The sequence below is a fragment of the Dinoponera quadriceps genome, unplaced genomic scaffold (genome assembly GCF_001313825.1).
Source record: "Dinoponera quadriceps isolate SergipeBrazil2010 unplaced genomic scaffold, ASM131382v1 scaffold5784, whole genome shotgun sequence".
NCBI lineage: Eukaryota > Metazoa > Arthropoda > Insecta > Hymenoptera > Formicidae > Dinoponera > Dinoponera quadriceps.
The window spans coordinates 696817-713929 of record NW_014559724.1 but is presented as its reverse complement, the minus strand read 5'-3'; the positions used below and the strand labels follow the sequence as shown (position 1 = coordinate 713929).

The following is a 17113-nucleotide window of genomic DNA, read 5'->3' as shown; positions in this document are numbered from 1 at the left end:
CGCGTATACCTACTGCTGCTACTACCACTACTAGCACTACTAGTTCTGCCGCTACCACCAGTTGGGAGCATGCGAGCGGTCGATTTCCCGCGCGCGCATTTTGCTCGCGTTTTGCTCGTGCGAGATCGCTTCCTAGTTTCCTCCCCCTGTCGCGTTTCTCCTGTCTTTTTCGTCCCTCTTCTTTCTTTTTCGTCTCTTTCCTTTCCCGCAGGTGGTACGCAGGAGACTTGCTCTTCTCTATTCTCCCCTCCTCCGCCTCGCCTCGCCAAGCTTGGCCGCATCTCCCGCGGCTATTTCTCCATGTCGTCCGTCGTCTCCTAGGATCCTCGTCCTGTGTCGACAGGACGGGTTTTGCATGATTCGCGAGGGAGAGAAAGAGAGAGAGAGAGAGAGAGAGATCGGTTTCTCACATTCCCCGTTTAATACGCTTATTTGTTATCTCGAGCGGTAATAGCGAGAACGTTACGCGAGCAAATAATTCGATCGCCGAGCGAGCATATGCACGATTGAAAATAAATCGCCCCGTTACCCAGCAATCGATCTTTTCCTCGCCTATAGCGGATGTGTTTTGCACGACACAGGTAATTCCCGGAATCCGTTCCTTTTCATTATCGTCTAAAACCTTCTCTGCGGGAAGGGATGCGCCGCATGCGAGCGCGTGTGACTACAAAAGGAATGAAGAAACAGTGCTTTGAAGCATTGTGGGACCAGAAAATGAACAGAACTACACTGAGAAAGAAAGCACTTAAAAATTTACTTACGGAGGGGATATCACAAAAACCATATTTCACAAAAATAAACCTTATTTCTGTGAAATTAATTTATTACAAAGATATTTACGTGAATGTAGCACTTTTGTTCTTTTAGCGTGTACTGAGAAAAAAATTTAAATTTATTTGCGGGATATATTTCACAGAGGTAAATCTTATTTCACAAAAATAAGCCTGATTTCTATGGAATAATCTTAAAACCCGCAAATACATTTCTACGTACTTTTTTTTCAGAGTATACACTGAAAGGGAAAATGTGCTACATTCGAATAAATATTTTTGCTAAAGAATATTGGAGTAATAGTTTTATTTGGATTAAGTAAATATTACTTGAGAATGCAGCGCAACTGAAATGAAAAGTGTTACATTCAAGTGAATATTTACTTAATCCAAGTAAAATAATTACTCCAACACTCTTTAGCAAATATTTACTCAAACGTATTACACTTTTTCTTTCAGAGTAACGGCCAAGAACAGCGTGAGGCAGCACTTCTCAACTTTCGTCCGTGGTGCCCGAGGGGCCCGCGGTTTGGTGAGGCTGTGATCGACCGGCGTTGAGCGTGACTAATGAAATCATTGTGTTCTTTGTATCTTTTTCGTCGTCTCGTGCGGCTTTCATTCGCTACTAACCCACGCGTCCCAGGCTCGCCTTCCTTCGTGCTAATTTCTGCACGCTTGTCGATCAGCAGCTCTCACCGACGGTTCTCATCGGCGGTTTTCCTCAGCGGTTTTCCTCCAAGCGGTTCCGCTGACCAACTTTCCACCTTTCTCGCGCGCGTCCGTTCCTCGGCAATCCGCGTTGCGATAATACGATAACGAGGATGCAGATGCGATCGTACGATTACGCTCGAACGGATCAAGAGCAGCCACGTATATATATATATTTATATCTATGTATAGTATATGGTCTCAGCGGCGAAGGTTCGAGGTCATCGAGTATAATGGAGCTGCGCCGTAGGACGTGAGAGGGAATGAGAGCCACGCTGTGGCCTGCGCCGAGGCCAAAGGTTCATCCTTCCCTCACCGTCTCCGCTTCACCGCCTCCCGCACCCACAGCGAGATGCAACGTCGTGGCAAAGTCGCGCGCGCGCGCTAACAATGAGGAATGCGCTTAGGCGCGCTCGGTAGGCAGGTTGATGCACTGTTACGAAGATTAATGCGCGCACCGTCCCGCCGAGGTGAAAGAAACGCGCGGAAGAGGAGCGCGCGGATTTCTTTGTCCCGCGCAGGGTCACGAGTTATCTGAGAAACTCGGATTTCCGGGGATTAAGGCGCGCCTTTGCCGGCGCGCAGCAGGAAATGCAGCTTACTAAGCGCTTTGTGATGATTGTCTGGTGATTGGAATAATTCTTTTGGATCTTCCGTAAATCGTGGAGATCGTACAGCAATCAGAAGCAATGATCGTAAAGTGCGAATTTTTCACATTTCAAATGGACAATAATATTCGGAACCGAGAATTTCGGCAAAACGCGAATGCAATATGATATAATATGTGTGTCTGCGTGATATGTGATATGATATAATATTTGATTGACAAAAACGAATAGATAAAGACGGCCTGATCTCGGCAAAGTCTAAATAAACGTAAAAATCCTTAAGTCCTTAAATCCTTAAATCCTAATAAACGTAAAAATCCTCGACACGAGACCGACGTACATAGGAATTCTTGCATTTCAACCCCTGCTCGAGTTCCCTTCGGCCACGATGCAGGTAATAACTCGAGCAATATGCAGGAACATGTACGTGCCTTCGGCCGGCTCGAGCTTTAGAATTCCCTCCCGATTATTCAATTACCAGAGAAGATCCGAATGAAATTATATCAGATTATTAGATCTCTCTCGGAGGATCCTGTTCGAATTAATACGTTCGAATTATAACATCGTTTCAGTTTACACGCGAATCTCACCGGCTGAACTGACGTCGCCATCCGAGCGTAATACGAGCGCAACGATAAATGAATCGCTCGCCTCTATCTGCGATCGGAGAATACTCTCGCGCTCCAATTCGCGCCTCGAGAGTAGCACTGGCGCACCGGGTACACGAACACGGTAGCTCTCGAGCGACCTTAACGATCGCGCGTATGTGCCACGCGCGCTGCCCCCGACACGCCGGCGGGAAAAGTTATTCCGCGTATACGTCAAGCCCTGACCTTTACGTCACAACCGGTCCCTCCCTCTCCCCCTCTTTTTGTCCCTCTGTCTCTCTTTTTCTCTCGTCTGCGATCCCAGCGAGAAACCTGGCCGGGACAGGTTGCTCGGTGATGTTCCGCGGGCGCCTAAGGCGCGTTCGCCACGCGAGATCGACACTTCCGGTAATCCCCGACGCGCCGGTGCAATCCGCACGCCTACCGGATTTCAGTCGCCTTTTTGTCAGAAGTGTTCCCTGATAACGAAGACCCTGATTACTTCCTGCCTGTCTGCCTGCCTGGCACCGCCGATGGAAGTCATTATGATACAGTTCGCGATTAGGTGAATTACAGGGGATTGTTAAGCTTGTATAGTGATTAGCGAAAAGGGGAAATGGGACTTTTATGGCTGTTCGGCAGTTCGACGTATCGGAGATGCGCCATCGTCTGCCGTGTTCTCGTAGTCTCTTTCTCTCTCTCTCTCTCTTGATCGTTGGGAAAAGGAAAAAGACGCGAGTAACGTCGTGGTAACATTCGCCGGAATCCGGGGATTCTTCAGTGGACGGTTAATTATCGAGTCACGATCGCGTCATCCGCGGATAATGCGGCGGCGTCACGGGGGTCTCGTGACGGCCGGCCCGGCCACGCGATTATGACAGGACCTGGGAGACCCATGAAGAATCAATTACGTAGTCACGAGAGTCGCGCGATCTCTCTCCTTCCCCGGAGAACGAATCGGACGTTTACGGGGTCATTTATGATCCTTCGAGAGCCAATCCATTACCTCGCGTCGTGATGCCGTCGTCGCCGCGGTCGCGTCTACCCGGCGACGATGCATTATTCGGCCGCTTTACGAGCGTCCGCGCCGGATAATCCGGATAAGTTCTCACGGCCGGCTAGATTTTCTCCTCGGGAAATCCGCCGGCCGATGCTTCGCGCTATTCCGAGGTGGATGAAGAAGAAGCGGTATTTATTAGGTGTTTTGGTCGTTTTTCCGCAAATTTCCACCTTTTTTCACTGTAATCTTTAAGGACCGGAACCTTTTCACACGGTGCAGAGACGCTCACGATAGACGGTTTTGAAGTCAGCAGTGTTCGATCGAGGCATCGGCTAAGCGCACGACGGCCCTCCGACACGTCGACACTCGTGAGCATCGGCGCCGAGGTGGCTCACCTAGGTGGAACTGATTAGATGGTGGAGAAAATTGTTCCTCGGCGCAACCCCGACTTGCGTGAAAGGGAAAGGGAAAAAGTTTTTTTTCCTCTTCTTCTTCTCCTCTTTACGGAACGCAACGCAGGGTCGTTATTTCTGCCGAGAACACACACGTACCTCACGCGTATTCCTATTATATCTTCTCGCTCTTTCCCTCCCGCATGATGCTGCGGTGGATAGGTGAGAAGCCGGCGTTTCGAGAAGATGGGAGAAGAAGAAGAAGGAGAGGAGGGAAAGGCAGGAATCATTTCTCCGTCTAGGGTCGCTTCACACCCTCTCGCGAGGCGCTTCCCGTCACGATACTACATCCGCTTCTCGTGATAAATTAGACCGTTCATGGGCGGAATTTACATGAAAGGGAAAAGCAGGTCTTCGTGAGCGAACGGGCGCGGGCACGGTACGCGCACGGGAGAGACGCGAGAGAGCGGCTCGGCCTCGGTGCATAGCGATGAGGTAACGAGAGAATGCGATACACGGCGCCTGCAGTTAATTAAATCACCCGTCCGCGAATGCGCATTAACCGGCCGGCTCTCTGGCAGCACGGTCGGCTCGCGAAAATCCCTCTGACGCGCGCGCTCACACCCGTACGATATTAATTAAACCCGGTATTTTTCCTTACGTTTCTTATACGGTTTGTCATATCATCCGAAGACTTCAGGTGCGCTCTTCGTAACTACATATTTCGAACGATCTCGTGAGATTTCCATTTTCTTCCCTCTTCCGCCGTGCGTCACATATATGCCCACTTTAAGAAGGCTGAGATAATATTTTTGGAAAGATTTTCGATGCAAATTTTTACAAGATCCGGGGTGGGAGGGAAGGTAGCATAGGGGTGTCATCGATTGGTAGTGGTAATATTTTATTCCTCCGCTGAGATTTCCAATCCCGACATCCAGCGACGGCGGATATTATCCCATCGTTCTTATCGGTTGCGTCTCCACTTCGTTTCAAAGTGCAGGGCAGAGCAGCTATAAACGGCTCTAAACAGGCCGTTCTGTTGCGTGTTTACGCGAAGCGAGCGAGCGAGCGAATTCCTCGCGCGAAATGGCGCGAAAGAGCCGAAGGAGTTCCGTCGGAATGGAAAATGAATCGATCGGGAGGGAGCGTTGCTCGCGGTTCCGGGAATGATTCCTCGTCGCGCATCCTAGGAGTCTCCGGGCGGTTGGATACTTTCGCAGTGACTACCGCCGATGAACTCGATGAACTCGATGAACGTGATCCACGGCTATCTTCATGACGTAGGGACCGGTAACAACGTGGCGTGGATTCATAAACAATGAGCTCGGCGGAACGGAAGAATGTGAGAGAGAGAGAGGGAGGGAAAGAAAGAGAGAGAGAACAAGGAAGAAAGGATGCCGAGTGGAGCGACGAGGAACGACGCGTTCGGAAACAATGAAAAGTCATAAATTGTGCTGAAGTCACTTCGGTGAAATTCGACACCTGAGGGAAACCTGAGCTCTTTTGGAAAACCTTCCACAACACCACAGTGCCACACGAGGCTGTTTCTTTCGATGTTCTGCAGCTAACAAAAACAGAAAACACTTGACGCGCTTTTCTTCGCAAACAATCGTACGACGCTTGACGAATGATCACGGAATAATGCTGATTCATGGTGCTGAAGAGTCTCAGGTTCGAACGTTGAAATCGAAGCGACGACAGGCAGGCTGGCAGGAAGCCCGAGGAAAATGGATAAAATGGACAGATTTCAGCCTAAAAAGGCTATACCATAAATTATACGTGCAATCTTAAGTTACTTGAGTCGCTGAATAGATGATAGCATTTCTACCCGTCTAAAATCGCGAGAATCATCCTCTCTCGAAACCACTCGATCGAGCTGATTGAAAACGAATGTTAACTTTCACTCGACCTCCGGAGAGCGGGACGTTGTTTTCCGATGACGGATGAAAGTAAAATCGGCGAGAAAAGTTCGCCACGACAGGCTGAGAATCGAGACGTGCGCGGAATTTCGAGGCTTCGTCGGCTTCGAACGGGAGATCGAGATCGATCCGGCAGAACTGGGTCTGAATAAATCGTCCAATTAATTAGCCGGCCGGTTCGTCGTCGGCGTAGCGGAGACGGCCGCGAGGAGGCGGCTGAACCGAACGAGCCGATGGAACGAGCGAGGTGAGGAAAAAATACGGTTACGCTCGTATGCACCGCCGTGGCGGAAGACTTAGCCTTGGTGCAACGACCTGCGGCGTAGGAGCGCATCCTTCCCTTCGCGCTATCATAGCGCGGGAATAATAATCAGGCAGGCGAGAAAGCCGACCTTTCGGCTCTCATCTCCATCCATCCGGGATATTATCCAGGCATATGCCGTAAACATACTATTTCAAGCAACGAGACTTGTCCCACAACGGCGGGGCATTAAAATGATGTATCGCCGTACTAACGAGTTCTATAAATCAACGGACCGCAGCGCAGCAGCGTCCGCCGGCGTCGTTTTTCTTTCGCGCGCCAACCGCGAAGTCGCGTGAGGAAAAACGCCCTGTGTGCGCACAGAGAGCGGTATTCAAAGGATCTTGCATTCAAAATCGCCCGACGCTTTCGCCTTCAGACGCACCATGGCCGATGAAACGATCCGCACAGCGTCTGAAGACGCGCTTAAAACGATCTTAAACATGGGACCCGACTGTGACTATCGTCCGTAAAGATCTCGCAAATGGCGAGAACGGCGGGAATCTGACTTTTTGTTTCACAAAGGAGCTTCGTCCTCGATATTTGGGAAAATAACGAAAGCGGAATGCAGGAAAAGGACTGATACGCTCCACGGAAATTACCTGATCGGACCTTTTACGGTCGGTTTAGGGTCTTAATCCGGTGGTGTCTCGGCAAGTGTCTTCAAAAGAATATCGAGACATCATGGCAGGCACTTAAACGTTTGGATACACGTCGACAATAAAAGATACCGAACCTCTGAAGATCAACTGCTGTTTCGTGAGGGACATTTTAAATAAACGTAAGCATATATAATTGCGATAGGCAAGAAGGATCCAATCCACAAAATTATGAGAATTCTTGAGATTTTGTTGCCGGTGGGTGGTCTTTCTACATAAAAAGATCCAAGTCTCAGGGACGCTTAAGATTAATTGAAAAACAGTTTTTACTTTCTACAAGTTATACCATTTTTTTGTTAGTTGCTCGTCGATGAATATCCTCAGAGAAAAGAAGACGGACCATGCTTGACTTCTCGAACGATTCTGACGAACTATTTATATTCTTTAAATCGTGTATCAAACTTTCATTTTCATTATTCTCGAAACGTATTCCATGTAAGTTGGATCCTTCTTACGTAATCATACACAAAACTATCGTCAATTATTCTTGACCGAAGAAGACCTAATGTTAAGATCGAGACGTTCCGCGGATTTGACCGTCGACGTACAATAATAAGCGCATTGTGCGCGATTATCAGATCAGCCGGTGCGGTTCTTATCGATTTACGATCACACTCACTCTTCTTAATCTTTCTGGGGACGAGCCGACCTCGGGGTTCACCGACGGATATTTCCCAGAGGATACGTTATCGCACGGGGAACTTTGACACTCGACCGGGATGGGAAGAGCCGAAGACAGCCGCGTAAAATCTACGACCTCACTCGTGGGTTTCATATCAGCCGAGCGGTAATCGCACGAGAGGTTCATAAACGGCCTTTCAACTCGCATCTTCATCTTCGTCTTCATTTTCCGCAGAGATTATTTCAGGCTTTATCATGCGCGCGCGCGCGAAAAAGAGAGAGAGAGAGATCTTGAGAGGCGACTGATTGGCGAAGCTCGTCTCCCGAAGGCGTTGGCGAAACGTTAACGAGATAAACTGCGCCTCGGAAGAATCTCGTGTATCGCCTGCTCCCCCTCCGCGCAAGTTAACGATCCTGCGTCTTAACTGAAATCCATGGCTTTTATTTCAACCACTATATCGCAGGCATAGATTCGATCAAGAGGCAGTCGCGCGGAAACCCCCAACAAAGCGAGAAAGAACGAGAGAGAGAGAGAGAGAAAGAGTGAAACTTCAGCGTCTTTCTACTTCGCCAATCGTCGACTTCAGGACCTCCTCCTCGGCGCAGAGGGGCGATGCGACCTTGAAGTCGCGCCACCCATAGCCCTTGAGTCGTCGACACTTCTTGCTCCACCACCGACATTTCGTATTACGGGGATCGCGTATGATTGACGATCTCGCGCATTATTCAAACGAGATTGCCCGTCCGTCCTTCGCGGCGACGACGACCACGACAACGACCACGAGGAGAACGACGCGCAGCGGGCCGTGGCGCGTCATCCACGTGCTGGCTGATCGCGCCACGTCCTCCGTGAGAGCGAGACGAATGAATTATCGGGGAATGCGCGCGGCGACGATCCAGGATGTCCGCGTTTGTCCCGCGGGTGTCTTGATTGAGGCCCTCGCTGAAAGTCCCCCCGAGCGCGCGCGGACAGCAGACGCGCTCCGGAGATTCCTTCGCCGGCCGCAGGAATTATCCTCACCGGGCGTTTCATCATCGCGGACATGGCTCTCGAGACACGAAGCGCGGAAGTATCTCGCGTTCGACCGCGACGGTTCGCACGTAAACCGGAATCGGCGGACATCGACTCGCGTGAGACTCGCGGGATAACGTTCGCCGAGAGAGGCGAGGTGATGCAAAGAGAGGAGGGGAAAAAAATAGGGTGTGGGAGGGAGAGAGAGAGAGAGACACGAGGGAGGAGATTACTTTTCCGCGGGGTCGTGAATCGCAGGTTCGCAGCGCGCAAATCACCGAGGGGGAGACTGAACTACGCGACGGCTGTACACGAAATGCGACGCCACCGAGCGCAAACCGGATTCGCGAAGATATGCGGACACGTTCGCGACCGAAGAGTCGAGTTCGTCGGGAGAGGGGAGCGCGGTGAAATAAAGTGTAATCGGACGCGGCGTGTTCATGATTAGGGAAGTCGAGAAATAAAGCTATCTGTGGGAGACGATGAGGCGCGATAACGGTAAATTAATAATGAAGTTACCTCCTCCCCTGCGCGCGATCGCCCGCGGTATCGCGCCGCGAGAACGCACGGAGGGAGTACCCGATAAGCGGCCGTGCCATTAGACATCTTGTCGGCATCAAGTCGTGGATATGAAATATGAAATCTCCGACGAGATCTCCGATGAAAGCGCGGGAGCGAGGGAACGGGGATTCGAAGATGCACCTATCAATTCCGTCGGGCCGACGTCAGCCCGAGCGGCGGATACGCATGAATTATCGTATACTCTCGATAACAGTGTTTAGCGCGCGAAAAGAGAGAAAGATACGGGAGAGATACGGAAAAAGAGAGCGGAAGAAGAGGGGCGGAAAGCGGTGGCGAGAGGGCACGAGAGATATCGAGCCGTTTCTTTCGCCGGGGGAGAGCCGATATTTATCCTCTTCGTAAAACAAAGCGGCTCACGGCTACTCCTCGTCCCGTTCGCGCGAGATACGCTCGCGATTCGCGACGCGGGTGGGAGGGAGGACGACTGTATCCTCGGCGGATAGAACGAGAAACAAATTTCGCGGTGGATGGATAGAAGCGTTTATTGAACGTGTAAACTCCATTTTATCTAGTCTTTATCCAGTCGTTGGTGAAATATGATTTTTCCAAGATGTTCAAAGCGATACAGTTGTTCACAGGACATGGGACAATATCGTTATCTTGAATATCTTGGAAAAATAATAATATTTTTATCAACCTCCGTCCGATAAACGTTTAATTATAAATCAAATAAAAGGAGTAAGGAATGTGTGGATTTTTCAGACTCGCGCGCGCCTATTTGTCGACTTCCTTCTCGACGGCCATCGTCGTGCCGCGGAAACAGGTACGACGGTCGCGGTGACAGCCAAGAGAAAAACTTGTATTCTCGCCGGGTAGGTAAGGCGATTGAATATTCGGTTAATTAGCTACTTGCATTACGTGCACGAAACTCCGTTACGTCGGCTTTCTTTATTACGAGGGAAGAGTTTGTCGAGGGAACTTGTTGTACATGCGGTGCGCTCGCGCGGATGTGGCGTCCTTGAGGATATCGCGCTGAGAGCTCGGTTCGACGTGGAGGAAATTCTCATATCCTTGAGAACGGCCTGATAATTAAACGACGACGCGTGTCGACACGAGAATCGCCGTTACGTTCGCTTTGCGGAGGAAATTAGCGGGAGAAAATCGTGTAATGGGCTGCTTTATGGGAAGCTCGAGTGAGAGAGAGAGAGAGAGAGGGAGAGAAATGATCGTGCAACGCGGTTGCCGGAAAAGACGACGATCCTGGAGCTCGGACAACTTAACGATCCTACTAATATCCTCGAGGACTGGTCCGATAACGATAACTGGTTGCAGATGGTTAGATACGCGCTCTCGAGGTGGTATCAACCCACGGAATAACAGAATTTCATACGAGGAAATGATCTCCGCCGACGACCAGCCAGCCGGCGAGCGGTGGTTTCTCCATTCGAGCCTCTTTCGTCTTGCTCGAGGTGACGCCATACTTGAAAACTCTACAGATAGAATACCGACTTTTTGCCAAATTTACATCTTATTGATTGCGCAAAATTGTGCAGGCGCTTTTACATAGCAAAGATACGCGCGAAAATGAATTGGAGCTCAATACCTGGCGAAAATGATTGAAAATTTCAAAATGACTTATCCAGCTGTCAATCAGCGTGAATATTTATCCGATAGAGAAATGTCTTGCAGTTTTTATCGAAAGTGTCGACACTTCACTCGAGAAAATTTCGAAGAACATTTTCAGATCCTTTCAATGAGACTTAGAAGCCTGAAAAAATATGAGAAGTTTGTAGAAAAACGTTTCCGTTAGACACGGTGAAACAAAATAACACACATTCAACATATTCGCACTTATATCCTACTTACATTTACGTAAGATGTATATATAAGAGAACGAGAAATACAAGAAATGAAATATCATACAAAAAGATATAGAAAAAAGTCGCATGATCGTGTCATTGTTCATGTAAACATGACATTTTAAGGATCGCTTCTACGTTATCGGCGCTTATCAAGCTCGTTATCGGCTTGGACATCCTCTTAAGAAGGAGAGAGCAAGGAAGAGAAGAGAGGTCGATTGTCCGAGTCTCGAAGTACGGCGTATGTGTGTTAATAATGTGCGAGCGCGCGCGAGATAACGTTTCCCGGCGACAAGATTGATAATTAACCGGTCGGGATGGCCATCGGTGTGCCGTTACTCCGTATTATAATGAGGCGAAGTGCGAAACCCGAGGACGTTGCCGAAGGATGCCGGGAATGGTGCGTCTTGTGTTCTCTCCTTCTTTCTCTATCTGCCTACCTATCTGTCTCTGTCTCGCCGCCGCGTTTACAGTTAAGTCCGCGATGTGAAGTAGCGGATCGCTTATCCTGCCGCGCGTGTACACGCGCGGCGGTGGCACGCTTTCGCGCGCGATTTGCTCGCACGGAGAATCGTAAGAAATTTCATCCCGAGGAGTCGGGAGGGAGGGACACGCAATAATAAATACAGAATACAAGCGAAGTGGCATCGCGCATCCGACCGTTACGACGACGCGCGTCGGCGATCTAACGCGACTCGCGAACGTGAGTCGCATCTTCAGATCGCCCGGTGATCGCACGCTGATGAGCGAGAGTGAGCGGCTGCGATTGCAAACTGCAGCGTCGCGCTCGAGGAAAGTGTCCCTCGAGGAGTACGCTCCGCGAAACAATGATGCAAATACATACAAAGTTTCCGGTTGAAGAAGTAACTTCTCAGGACACGAAGATACGATTGTTTATTAACGGTGGAAATTACGGGAAAATCGGATAATAGTGAAAATAAAAGAACGATGTAGAAATCGAGAAGTTCCCGGCGAACGAACGGAATGAAATGCGCGGACGAGATTCGTCCAGAAAGGGTGGATTTTCGCAGGGATCTCGCGGCAACGTAACCCACTTCGAGCGGAATCACAACGCATCGGCGGCGAACGGCGTCTCGTGTCGCCGTGTCGTATAAATTTAATTACGCTGGAAACACCGGTTTGCAAACTGGCGACACGACAGTGTACAACGAGCGAGCGGAGAGCACGCTATCCGCGAGCACGCTAACCAGCCGATCCTGCCATCACCGAGGACATTATGCGGTCATGCTCATGCAAAGTCCTACGACGACATTTTGTTGCCTCGTGGTCGGGCGTCGTTCCGGCCGGCGTGTTCCGCGATTTTTACGATCGACCCGGCACCCCGAGCCGATCTTCCTCGGCATCTTCCCTCCCTCGATCCCGCCGACCGGTCGATGCAAATGGCAGGACGATCGGGAATAGAAGGGCTCGCAGCAAAACCAGCGAGGCAGGCCGGCGAGACAAAACGATCTCCAGGAGGAACACCCCGGCCGTTTCGCTCAAGGACACGATTCACGTCGGAAAGCGGAGTCCGTGACAAGCCGTAGAAAAAGCGGTATGGGAAAGGAGGAAGAAGAGATCCCGGAGGGAGCGAGAGCACGAGAAAGATAGATAAATAGAGAGAGAGAGAGAGAGAGAAGCAGAAGGGAGGGAGAACGAGGGGGAAATATTCGCGGATCCTGGTGTGCGCGCGTCCACGGTTACGCGAAACCGCTTGTTCCCGCGATTTTTCGCGATCTGCCGGCGCAGATGCAGCACCGGCAGATCCGCGCCGTAGGAGGAAGAACGCCTGGAAGAGTGCCGATCTTCGGGACAGAACGCGATAGGACCGACGGCGACGGTCGGTCGGTCGAGAGCTACTAGTCGAGCGAGAGGAGCCGGAGAAGCGGCCGGGATTCGCCGCTCTCTATCGTCCCTGCGATCGCGGCTGTGCCTGCGATAAATTAATGCTCTCGGGGGCGGTTTCGCCGACGGGAACACTTAGGATAATTTCCATCGCCATCGGCTTCCTCTCCTCCTACGCGAGTATCGCCCCGTCGCGTCGTGCCGCGTCGCGTATCGCAGCCGAGAAACGTTCGCCGATTCCGAACGCTTCGGCGTCGTGTTAGAGAGGGGGGAAGGGGGGAGGTCCGTAATGAGCATCTGCGCGAGCCTTCATATCGGCGGAATCGGTAGTTTCACTTAATTCTCGTTAATCGTCTCGCCGAGAACTTCTGGCTAATCTCGCGGCGCGCTGGGCTACTAATTTCTGCTTCCATTCTCCCCTTCGCTGCGTCAAGCTTTTCATCCCCGCCTTTCTTCGGATCATTGCTCGACCAGATTTCCTTTCTTCCTCCTCCTTTTCTCTCTTAAACCGGTATTCATAGTCGGATCTTATGTTTAAGACCATCTTAAAGTCCATCTACAGTTGCTGTGCGGCTCATTTCATTGACTGTAAAGCATCTGAAGATGAACTTAAGACGGTCTTAAATATAAGATCCGACTATAACATGCCGTCTATATAAAGTCTTTTTCCCTCCTCTTTTCTTCAATTTCTTTTCTTCTTATATATATAACGCTTCACCAGTGCGTGCGCGGAAATATAAGAATACGGATCCGGTCGGATCCGACCCAGTCTTGTTATTCGAGGATCAATACTGATCAAGCGACCTTCGCAATTTGCATCCTGCGTCGGCTGTTATTGGCTTACTTCGTCTACAATTGATTCCTTCATTTCTCCCCTCTTTTTTGACTCACGATGAATTACGACGGTATTTTAATCGACAATTCGCATCGAGTGTGAAGAAGGAACTCTCCTTCGTCTGAATGCACCGCTTTCGCTTACGAGCGCGCGACTAGCTTAGAAGCCCGGAGCTCGGAGAGTTCAATGAACCGGTCGATAAATTACGCGTCTGCGATTCTCCCCACTTTACGTACCGGTCGTCGTCGTCGTCTCTCTCTTTCTCTCTCTCGCTCTCTCTCTTTTCCTCTCTCTTTCTCTCTGTACCCGGTAATTACGGATTTGCCGGCTGGCTAATGGTTATTTAGAACGGACCAGGCGTGATTTAACTTCGCGCACGAGTTACCTCGCCCTTCCCGTAGTGCGGCGCACTTTTCGTAGCTCGCATATCGCGCGATTTGCATCGCGGGAAAACGCATCGCTAACAGGCTCTCAGCTAATAGACCCGTGCCTAGAAAGAGAGAGAGAGAGAGAGACAGAAAAGAGAAAGAGAGAGAGAGGGGGTAGGGGTGACGAGGCGATCCAACGGCAATCATCCGGTTGGGCGTTTTTCCGCCTCTTTCTTCTCTTCCTATTTCTATCGCGGCCGCGACGTCGCGGCCGGCGGCGACCGTACGCTAAGTAATAAACTATCCGGGGATTACGCGATGAATCTAATTATGAGTAGTGCAATTGCGATTGCGATTTACACTATATGCCTGGGCGACTCGCGTGTGCAATTTGCATGTTAATGGAACGAATAATAATCGCGGTGCGCTCCAGGCGAGAGAGTACCGATACCTTCTCCGGTGTCCATCTGGAACGCCCACCTAAACTCGTAATTAAGACTCCGGGCCGACAAAAATGTTTGTGCTTGCGATTCGCGTCTCTCGTGAATGAGACATACTCGAAGGAGAGAGAGAGAGAGAGAGAGACTCGCGCACGGAAAAAAAGAGCTCCCACGGCTAAAAGTGAGCTCCCGCAGGCAAAAATTAGCTGTGCATAAAACAACTGAAATTTAGTTAATTTAGCTGTTTTCTGTCCCTGTGCCTGCACGGTGGAAAAATATTTTCCGCTTGTGTTGAAATCGGTCCTTTCAGTTGTGTCACGTCGACTAGCTAATTCCATTTTTCCGTACGATGTCGCGACGGAAGAGGAAAAGGGGGAAAAAAGTCTCGCGAGAAGGTTTCACGGCCGCTTAAAATGCGGGTCAATGCCGTGGCGGCGCGGGCGGACAGCGAGAGATTACTTTCACCGTGCTTACGCGCTCTCGCGAGAGAGTTCGACGTAATCGCGATTATATCCCGCTTATGTAACGCGAGCACCGCGAGCGACGGTACAAACGGTGGTGGTGAGCGTTCTATGCGTCAGCACGTGGATCCAACCGTGGTTCGTCTAAGCGTCCGCGCTCGTCGCCACGTGAGAAGATGGAGGCGCGGCTCCTGGGAATTTTCACGAGAGTCGCGTTTCTCGCGAGAAACGCTCGTTCAGGGGGAGACGAACGGAAGAAGAGGGGATGAAAAGAGGGGGAGGGAAAAACGGCGGGTGTAATTGGGGAGCGATTATGCGCGAACCACCCGCGGCGAGCGAAACGAGTCTTCGTCCGTGCTCGGCGCGGCGCGTAATGAGAAATGATTTTGAGTTAATGAGCTGCTCTCTCGGTTGACGAACGCGCGCGTGAGCGAGCCGGCTGGTTACCGGCGCGTGTGCACGCGAACGCGTGTTGCGGCCGGCGAGGCGCGAACGCAGATGCAGCCGGTGAGGAGTGTCGTTCCGGGGAGATGAGTGCGTCACGAACGTGCGTGTGTTGCAGCGGTGCGAGAGCTCCGTCGTGTCTCGTCGAGATATTTGCAGGTAGAACTTAATGCGAAAATCACTGAGAAGCAAATTCTCTCATTCGACACGGGATGCATCCCGGAACGTTTCGTCACTGACACGCGTACACATACGCGTACGGCTACCTCGATCGCTCAAAACGTCCGGACGGGAATGGCCTTGGCAGCCACGTGTGTTCAGGTGACCGGTTTCGGTCGATTCGCGCCGCCGGTAGCGGCGAAAGTGACGGCCGCGTTTTTACGGGCTTCCCGCGAAGTTCAGCCTGCCATCTCTCGCGGGATAATTGGAGGCGCGAATCGATCCCTTCGCATGCCTTCCTGTTAATTCGAGCTGAGAGAGAAAGGGGGAAGAAGACGGTCGTGGTCGAGGATGAGGTCGGTATACCGCGAAACGCGACGCGCTTCCTCCTTTTTCACGCATGCGGACGCATCACGCGAGCCGTATCGACGACGTGAATACTCAGCAACGCGGCGGCCGGCAATGGGTTTCTTCCCGAATAACTCTCCGGTAAATTGAAATGCAAATTTTTGCAACATTTTCCAATGGGTGCGTGCGTGCGCGAGCGCATGCGTGCGATATTTGTTTGGCTAAGGAGTCGTCGTGCGATTACGCTCTCCGGCGAGCGCCCGTTTTAACCGCGGAGCCACTCCGGCGCGCGGGCCATCCCGGCTATACGTGTGTAACCGAAACAACCGCGACGTATATAATCAGCGCGAACCCGCAATCAGCGCGATTCAATTCGCGGTAAAAACGCTCCGCAGTTTTCTGTGTACATACGCAAACGTGAAGATAATGATGCGAAATGAAGCCAGCGGGGTTACACGGACGGATCAGCGCGCACGTCGAGCGAGAGGGCCCGCGAGCGAGCCAATTATGTTATTCGCATACAGCCCGAAGCCGCCGACCGGAATCAATTCGCCAGTATTCTCCCTCTCTCTCTGTCTTTCTTTCTTACGCTTGGCGCCGTTCGGAGAAACCCCCGGCTCAGATACAATGAAAGGAACAAGGAGAACAAGAAATTCAACGTAAGACGACGGAGTAAGATGTTAGCAACAAGCTAGACTTTAAAGCGTAATGAGAGGAACGGAGATTAAGGTATATGGGAACGTTTCGAAACAAGATCACCGCTTTTATTGTTTTCTAACAAACCCCTTGTCATCTTTAAGGGGATGCTAAAGTCAGTGGTGAATTTAATAAGCATCGATAACGCAGAGGCGATCCTCAAGATATTATATTACACAATATTAATACGATCACGCTGCTCTTTTGGCATTTTTCGCGCATTTAGGAAGGTATTCATAGTTGGATCTTATATTGAAGATCGCCTTAAATGCATTTTCAGGTGCTTCGTAGCCAATGAACCGTACGGCATTTCAAGGTGAAATTAAGACGATCTTGAGATATAAGATCCTCCTATTAATACCGTTCTAGATCTTACGTATTCTTATTTACCACACAAGTGGAAAATCTAATCAAGACATGTAAAACATTGTCTATGTGTCAGAATTTAATTCCTCGTTCCTAATTCCTAATATTTGATTCCTCATTCTTTCGTTGCGTCTGGACTCTTTTGATATCGACGCAGCCTCCACCGTCTGCTCTTTCTTCTCCCCCCCCCCCC

General features: G+C 50.6%; 1 protein-coding gene across 1 annotated transcript in view; it reads right to left on the bottom strand.

Moving 5' to 3' along the window:
• The window catches only part of LOC106750471, a 54989-nt gene that overhangs the window by 13910 nt on the left and 23966 nt on the right, over positions 1 to 17113 (bottom strand). The window lies entirely within an intron of this gene.